The 8,184-nt window shown below is 42.6% G+C and overlaps 1 non-coding gene across 1 annotated transcript; it reads left to right on the top strand.

Annotated features, from left to right (window-relative positions):
- The first annotated feature begins 4,175 nt into the window (after positions 1–4,175).
- Positions 4,176–4,304, top strand: LOC129669623 (small nucleolar RNA SNORA17). Its single transcript, XR_008719054.1, has one exon. It is a non-coding gene; the product is annotated as a small nucleolar RNA SNORA17 (small nucleolar RNA).
- The last annotated feature ends 3,880 nt before the right edge of the window (positions 4,305–8,184 follow it).

The raw sequence follows: 8,184 nt of genomic DNA, 5'->3' as shown, positions 1-8,184 counted from the left end.
AGACATCACAGACTATTGCCAAGGCTGTTGATGCTCTGGAAAGGCAGACTGTGAGGCCTTACTGCTGAAGACAACTCTTAATTGTGCCATCAAACACAGAGGAGTTGACCTAGTTACTTAACTGGAAGCTTCACCCCTGCTGGCTAACACACATGTCACTAGAAGGCACTCTCCACACTACCAGAGCTAGGCACCACCTGCCTTCCAGACATACTGGTACAATTGTGGCAACAGTGCTGGGGGAGGGGGGAACTAACCATATCCTGATCAGTTTTTCACTCCATTAGATGAAACCCATGCCTAAAACTGCTAAAGTGGCTAAGAACCCGAGACTAGATAGGCCACGAACCTAGGGGGAACCTACTACCATTATTCTGCTAAAGGAATATAGCAATAAAATGACCCCTAAAATGACACACTGCTATACACATAGGACAGTGCCTTGCTAAGTCTATATCAGAGATGCTTTTTCTGGCAGTATATGTGAATTAACACAAACATCGAAATGGAAAAATGTGCAGATGCCAAAAAGCTTTGAAGATGTGCAGGAATAAAGATGGAGCAGAGATTGAGGGATGGGCCAACCAATGACTGGCTCAGCTTGAGGCCCATGCCATGAAAGAGAGCCCACCTCTGACATTATTAATGATATTCTGCTGTACCTGAAGACAGGAACCTAGCATAACAGTCACCAGAGAGGTTTCACCCAGCAACTGATGGAAACTGATACAGAGACCCAGAGTCAAACATTAAGTGGAGGGTGAAGAACCCTGTGGAAGGACAGGAAGAATTGAGCCAGAGGGGTCAAGGACAGCACAAGAAAACTTACAGAATCAACTAACTTGAACCCATAGGGGCTCATAGAGCCTGCACTGCCAACCAGAGAGTATGCATGGGACTGACCTAGGCCCTCTGCAGCTGAATCTTTATGTGGAACTCCTAATGCTGTCTCTGACTACGTTGCCTGTATTTGGATCCCTTTCACCTAACTAGGTTGCTTTGTCTGGCCTCAATAGAAGAGGTGCCTAACCTTACTGCAACTTGATATGTCAAGGCTGATTGATATCCATGAAAGGCTTCTTCTTTTCTGAGAAGGGAAGAAGAGGTAGATGGTGGAAGGGGTGAAGAGAGAGAAAGGGACGGGGAGGGGAGGAGGAAGGGGAAGCTGTAATCAGGACATAAAGTAAATAAATAGTAAAAATAAAATAAATACTTCAAAACATTGCTATAAAGTGTCTTAAGAAAACAAAAATTCATCATTTTATAGTTCTATGCATTAGAAATCTAGCATGGATATCACTAACCAAATATCATGATACCGATAGGCAGCTTTCCTCTCAGAAATTTCTGGAGGAGAAATTTGCTCATTGTACAGTGTGTGTATAAATTCTTTGTTGCTGTCTCTGTCTTCTTCCACAATAACAACGAAGAGCCATACCATCCTCTCGTAACCACTGGTGTGTCTTGAGTCTTGGCCATGTCTATCTTTGAAGTCAACAACTGCAGGAGTATGTTGAAGCGTTCTTGCACTCCATCTTTCTGGTCATGTGAATAAGATGGTCTAGGATAATGCCACTCACTCAACATTCTTAGCCATCATCACATCTGCAAAATCTCCTTTGTCCTGTAGTCTAGCACATTCATAGGCTCACAGGATAAGGACATAAACATGAGAATCATTTTTTTTCTACCACAAACTCCAACAAAAACTTTGCAAAACAAAGAACTTACCAAAGCAATGGTAGCAATTTTAATAGCAGAAATAGAGAATTAGCCTTAAAAAAATAAAAGCTAACATGTACAGATGGTTTCATGAAAGCATCCAGCCAGACATTCAAAGACTAGAAAATAGAATGCTCCTTACATTTTTACAAGTGCAGAAGACAATTCCAAAAATGTTATTACAAAAAAAAATATGTATATATATAGCATTGATATATAAAACAAATAAGATAGCACAATCATAAAAACACAGACAAATCTCATTTCAGAATACTGGGGCAAAATGCAAGTAAATGTTTGAATTATAAAACAAAAACCCAAAGCACATTTAAAACTATTATGGGGAAGAGGGATGGGTCTGTGGTCTTAGGGAAAGAATGGGGGGTGCATATGGTTAAAACACATTATATGTCTGTATTAATCTCAGTGGACTGATATGAAATGCAATGTTATATATGTTCACACACACACACACACACACACACACACATATATATATATCAGCTTGGTCAATAAATAAGGATTTTTTTCTTATATTACAAGATACAGTTATTGAAACCCTAAATCCAGTGTACTATCTAGGAGGTAACCCTGAGATCTCTACTAAAAAGCCAGAACAGAGAAAAGATGCTTACTGGGTATTGTTCCTTTAGTATTTGAAATGGAACTAACCTTAATTTATTTATTTATTCACTTTACATCTAGATCATAGCTCCCTCCCTCCTTGCCTCCCAGCCCCACCCTCCCTACCTTTTACCCCTATCCCTTTTCCCCTTCTCCTCAGAAAAAAAGGAGCTCCCCCCTCCACCAATCCAGCCTGGATCATCCTCTTCTGTGTGCTAAGACAAATGGCCCCTCTACGGAAAATTTTTCTAATATAGGAATGCAAGAGAAAACAATTTAAAACAATTAAAAGGCTCAGAAGGTAACTCAGAAGTAGAATGCACACCAAGTATATATATGTGTGTGTATGTGTTGTCTGTGCAGAGCCGTGTTCTGTTTTGTTTTGTCTGTTTTTCGCAAAAAAAAAAACAAAATAATTTGTTTTAATCAGAAAATAAATTATCTATGTGTTGCACAAAATGTGCTAGTTATTTTTTTATTATTATTGTGACAAAATAACTGAGAAAAATCAAAAGAAGGAAGTTTTTTCCATTCAGATTCCAGAGAGAGAGACAGGGATACCAAATTAAAAATATACCCTTAGCAGAACACCTACAGTGACCTTCCTCCAGCTGTGTCCCACCTTCCACAGCTGCTGTCACTTCCCAATAATTCATTTAACTGTAAGTTCATCAGCAGACCCCTCTGTTAAAATAGTAAGGTCCTGGAACTGGAGAGATGACTCAGAGATTAAGTGTTCTTGCTATTCCTGAAAAAGACCAAGGTTCTGTTCCCAGCACTCACATCGAGTGGCTCGCAACCTGTGCCTCCAGTCCCAGGGGAGAACCAGTGAGCGCTGGCCCCTGGGGGCACCTGCGTGCACAAGCTGCATGTAAACTCATGTAGGCATGCACGTGTTTAAAGAGTAGAGTCGTCACAATCCACTCATGTCTTAATACTGCTGTGCTAGGAACACGCAGGCATTTATTATTAATGTATTTTTATTAATTACAATTTATTCACTTTGTATCCCAGCTGTACCCCCCTCTCCCTTATTCCCTCTCAATCCTACCTATCAGGTCTCATGAGGACTGGATGCATTGTCTTCCTCTGTGGTCTGATAAGGCTGCTCCCCCCTCAGGGGGAGGTGATCAAAGAGCCAGCCCCTGAGGGACGTAAGAGACAGTCCCTGTTCCCATTACTAGGGAATCCACTTGGATACTGAGCTGCCATGGCCTGCATCTGTGCAGAGGTTCTAGGTTATCTCCATGTATGGTCCTTGGTTGGAATATCAGTCTCAGAAAAGACCCCTATGCCCCAGATTTCTTGGTTCTCTTGCTCTTTTTGTGGCGCTCCTGTCCTCTCTAGGTCTTTCTATCTTCCCCTTCTTTCATAAGATTCCCTGCACTCTGCTGTAAGTTTCTCTATGAGTCAGCATCTGCTTTGATACACTGCTGGGTAGAGTCTTCCATTGGCCCTCTGTGGTAGGCTCCTGTCCTGTTGCCTGTTTTCTCCCTCTTCCGATGTCCATCCCATTTGCCTTTCTGAATGAGGATTGATCATCTTACAGAAGGTCCTCCTTCTTGCTTAGCTTCTTTAGGTGTATAGATTTTAGTATGTTTATCCTATACCATATGTCTAATATACACTTATATAAGTAAGTATATACCATGTGTGTCTTTCTGCTTCTGGGATACCTCACTTAGGAGATCTTTTCTAAATCCCACCATTTGCCTGCAAATTTCATGATTTCCTTGTTTTTAATTGCTGAGTAGTACACAGGTATTTGAATAGTATTCCAGAACCACACCATAAATAGAAGCACTATATTTTTAAAAATCTAAAGATACCCTGTCCTAGGCATTGCAGGTGTGGCTGCTGTGTCACATGTGTGTCAGTAGATGACAGAGAGGAAAGGGGCTATCTCTATGCTCAGTGTTCTGACCCGTGAACACCTCGATGATTAATAACCTAACATCCCCTTTAAAAAAAACAGAAGTGAGCCTGAGACCACCACTAGTCTGGTGCTGAGAAGGTCCCAACAGCTTCTAGGACACGGAGCCTGAAACTAGAATAACCCCGCCTGGGACTGAGGGCCCAAAACAGACGACCCTCACATGAGGTCTCTCATGTGGGTCAAGCAAGGGGTGATTCTGAGATGACCAGCACCATGGGGCCTGGATAGGAAGTAGGTGGGTGTGTGGGTGGAGTTGGGGAGGGGAGACACTGCCCGAGAGGATTCCTGCCTGGTGTCCTAATGCATGAGCAGGGCAAACTATTACTGAGACACTCCTGACATGACTCCAGATACTCAGAGACCCCGGGGAACCACCAAGAGGGGCGAGTTAAGAGGTGGAGAAATGGGAGAGAAAGAGAAACAGAAGGATGTGGGTACAATGAAGAGAGGCAGAACTGCAGACTCGAGGGCAGTGAGGAGCAGCCTGATGTGAGAAGCCAGTGATGCCACTGGGGGCCAAGGTTGGAGTCCTGGCCTGTGCTGCCATTAGGGGCCACATCCGGGTCAATGGCCCTGCAGTAGCAGGGGTCTGTTACCACCGAAGGCCCGGTGGGTGTAACTACAGAGACATGTTGATACCTGAGTGCTGTGCAGAACTGACCCCTTCTCTTCACCTGGTCATCTTGAGAGACCTGACGCCGGGGGGGGGGGGGGGGGGAGAGCAGGAGTGCCGACCCTGCCCAAAGCCATCTACAGAACTTGGGAGAGCAGGCCCCACATGTTCCAGGAGTTCCAAATGAGTCAGTCCCCAGGGATACAAGCATGGAAGCCCTGGCTTCCATACTGGGTGATGGCACGGACAAGGGAGAGAGTCCCCTCTTTCCTCCCCCCACATTGCCTTGCTCCTCACCACCTACAGCAGGTGGGCGACCTAGTCCTGGGGTCATGAGAGAAGGAGAGATGTCCCTGCCCCTCACCAGCTGCAGCACTCAGGAAAGCAGGCCCTGTACCCCACCTCAGCATGGCAGCAGAGCTGTCCCTAGATGCGCAGCTCGCAGGATGCCTCTTGACTGCTATGTGGTGGTGCTGGTGAAAGGTCCCCCTCTTCCCCCCCTTTTGTCCTCAACATCAGCGGCAGGCTGGAGAGCTGGCCCCTTGTGGGTCTGAGAGAAGGAGAAGAGACACTGCACCTCACCTCAGCAGCACAGTGGAGCTGGACCTGAATGTGGGGGCTTGACCTGCCTCTTGTCTGCTGGGCAGTGACACAGAGGAGGGAGAGACACCTTCTACCTTCCCTCGTCCCTAGACATCTAAGGCAGGCAGTAGAGCTGGCCCCAGGGTCGTGAGAGTGGGAGAACTGACCCTCAGTGGCTGCAACGTTCAGGAGATGGTGCCCTGCACCGTGGCTGGGCAGCAGGGTGGAGCTGGCCCTTATGGTGGGGACTGCTGGTGCGCTGATTCCGAGGGTTTAATAAGAGCAGGAGAGCCAGTGGTATGACCAGCTCAGATACCTCTCAGGCCCAGATCCAGGGCTTTGAATTATCCCACGCCAACATCCAGCGCATCCATGAACTGCCAGGGTGCATGAAGGGGCTGGTTCTACACAACTACAGGATCTCCATTACGCAGATCAACAACAGGATATCCAAGAGGAGTTCCAGTGCGGTTCCAGTATAGATAGAGTCCCGGAAACCAGAGGTGTCATACCAGACCAGTGAGTCATTACAATGAACATTTGCAAGTGAAGTGTGAGCAAGAGGGTATACTGTGGGACACACTGTGACACACTACAGCTTCCACAATGAGATTTCTTTTCCCTGTTGGGGGGAGGTTGCAAGGGTGGAGGGTGTTTAAGAGGAGAGGGGGAAATGAGTAGAATTGGGGTGCATGATGTGAAATTAACAAAGAACCAATAAAAAGTTTTTAAAAATAACTAAAAATACTTTATTTAGAATATCTAAACTAATGAGTAATTATAAAGTAATTCAGTAAGTAAGATATAAAATTATTTTTAAATGCCACTCATTAGAAAACACTATCATCAAAAAAAATTTTTAAAGGGTAAGAGTAGAACTAGCAAGGGATTAAGCTTTTATGAGGTGCATTTCAAAACAAAATACAGCAAATGGAATGGCAGACATTCTCTCAGATAAACAAAATATACTTGATTCTCCAAAAGTACACACAAATAAAAGGTTTTTCTGGATCTAGAGAGAAATCTGCATAGGAAAAATGCATAAAATTACCTAACAAGTAACTTGTTTATTTTTAAAATACCATTTTCATTTTATTCCTGTGGTGACTCAAAATAAAATTTTAGTTATGATTTATAATCAAACTGGATTGCTTGTCAGTAACTATACCACTGCTTGTCATGAAAAGCTCCTTGTGTAGAAGAGGAAGGCAATCGAGCATTTACTGCACACCAAAGCATGCCACATGAATAAACACACAGACACACACACACACAAACACACATACACACCAATAAAAAGTATGTAAATAGATCCATGTGTGTGTGGAAATGTAGAATGTAATTGAGGTGGCACCACGTATCTATGAAGACAAGATGGGCTCCTTAGTAAATAGTATTGTAATGACTGGAGTCATTTAGGAAAAGATAAAACTGGAGCCCACACTTCCCACCACACACCCTGATTAAGCCCAATCATGATGTGGTTGAATTCTTGAGAATTCAAAAAGAAAATGCAGATCTGCAAGAAATAGAAAAATTAAATGTGTGGCACTTGTAGAACAAAACGTGAATGAATGCTTTTATCAATGGATATCTTCAAGACCTCCTAAAAATTCCAATTCTAGAGACAAGAAATGGAAATCTTTTATGTGTAAAAACAACCGAAAAATAAAGAAGAAACACAACATACATCCAATATGAAATCTTATCTCCCAGATACATGAAGAGCATGTGGGGTGAATGAGCAGTTCCTGTTTGGTGAGTGCTTATGGAGGATTTACTCATGGTGATGCTCCACATTTGAACTCATGACTTGGGATGATACACAGCAAGTGTATCTCTACTTAAAGCTAAGAACTCCAATTTTGTTCCAAGCTTAGGAGCGCCACTTTGGCAGTTGAGGGCAACCACGGTACTAATTTCCCCCACGTGTTTTTCATTTCACTATTTGCCTTCTTGAAGATCTCAGTCTGCAAAATAACCCATGAAAAGGACTATAAAAATCCTTTGATATCCCAAGATAAGAAAAATATCCCTATTCATCATAATATTTATTTGAAATCTTTTAAATTGCAGTTACTTTGTTGGTCTATAAGGTCCTAATTTTAAAGGTAAATTTTAGGACTATCTTTTGTTTGTAGCCATTAAAGTAGTCAATTCTGTGTTTATTTAACCCTGATTTTAATTTGAAATATCTAATATGACAGTAATTGCATTGTATTCATTCGATATTTGGCTCCGCATTTTACTTCCCTCCTAACTCTAACTATAGCCATCTAGAAGTCTACCATTATTCCTTACTCAAACATACAGAGTTCAAGTTTAATATTTTGCTTAATAATTTTTGTTTAAACAAGACTATTTATTTGCATTAGTAGCAAAGTTCTTATGGGTTTTTTTCCCACTCTAATGTGTTTTTCTTGTTGTCATAAAGAACAAGGGCAATGTATGTTTCCCATCTGACAAGAGAACTCTACCCACTTTTGTATTATTTACGCAATAATGATCAAGGCCCAGGGCATTTCCTGAGGATTAATGGCTGACTGGCAGATTGACTGAAGGCCATTAACTTCAGGCAGTCATTAATTTTCTTAGAAAACCTGGTTGAAGTCATTATTTCTATTATAAGATCAATAGCACACTTCCCTGGTCACTACAACAAGAAAGAAAGAAAGAAAGAAAGAAAGAAAGAAAGAAAGAAAGAAAG

Source organism: Psammomys obesus, unplaced genomic scaffold, assembly GCF_907164565.1.
Source record: "Psammomys obesus unplaced genomic scaffold, mPsaObe1.curated_primary_1811, whole genome shotgun sequence".
Classification (NCBI taxonomy): Eukaryota; Metazoa; Chordata; class Mammalia; order Rodentia; family Muridae; genus Psammomys; species Psammomys obesus.
Note: the sequence above shows the minus strand (reverse complement) of the source record. Positions and strands in the feature narration are given on the sequence as shown.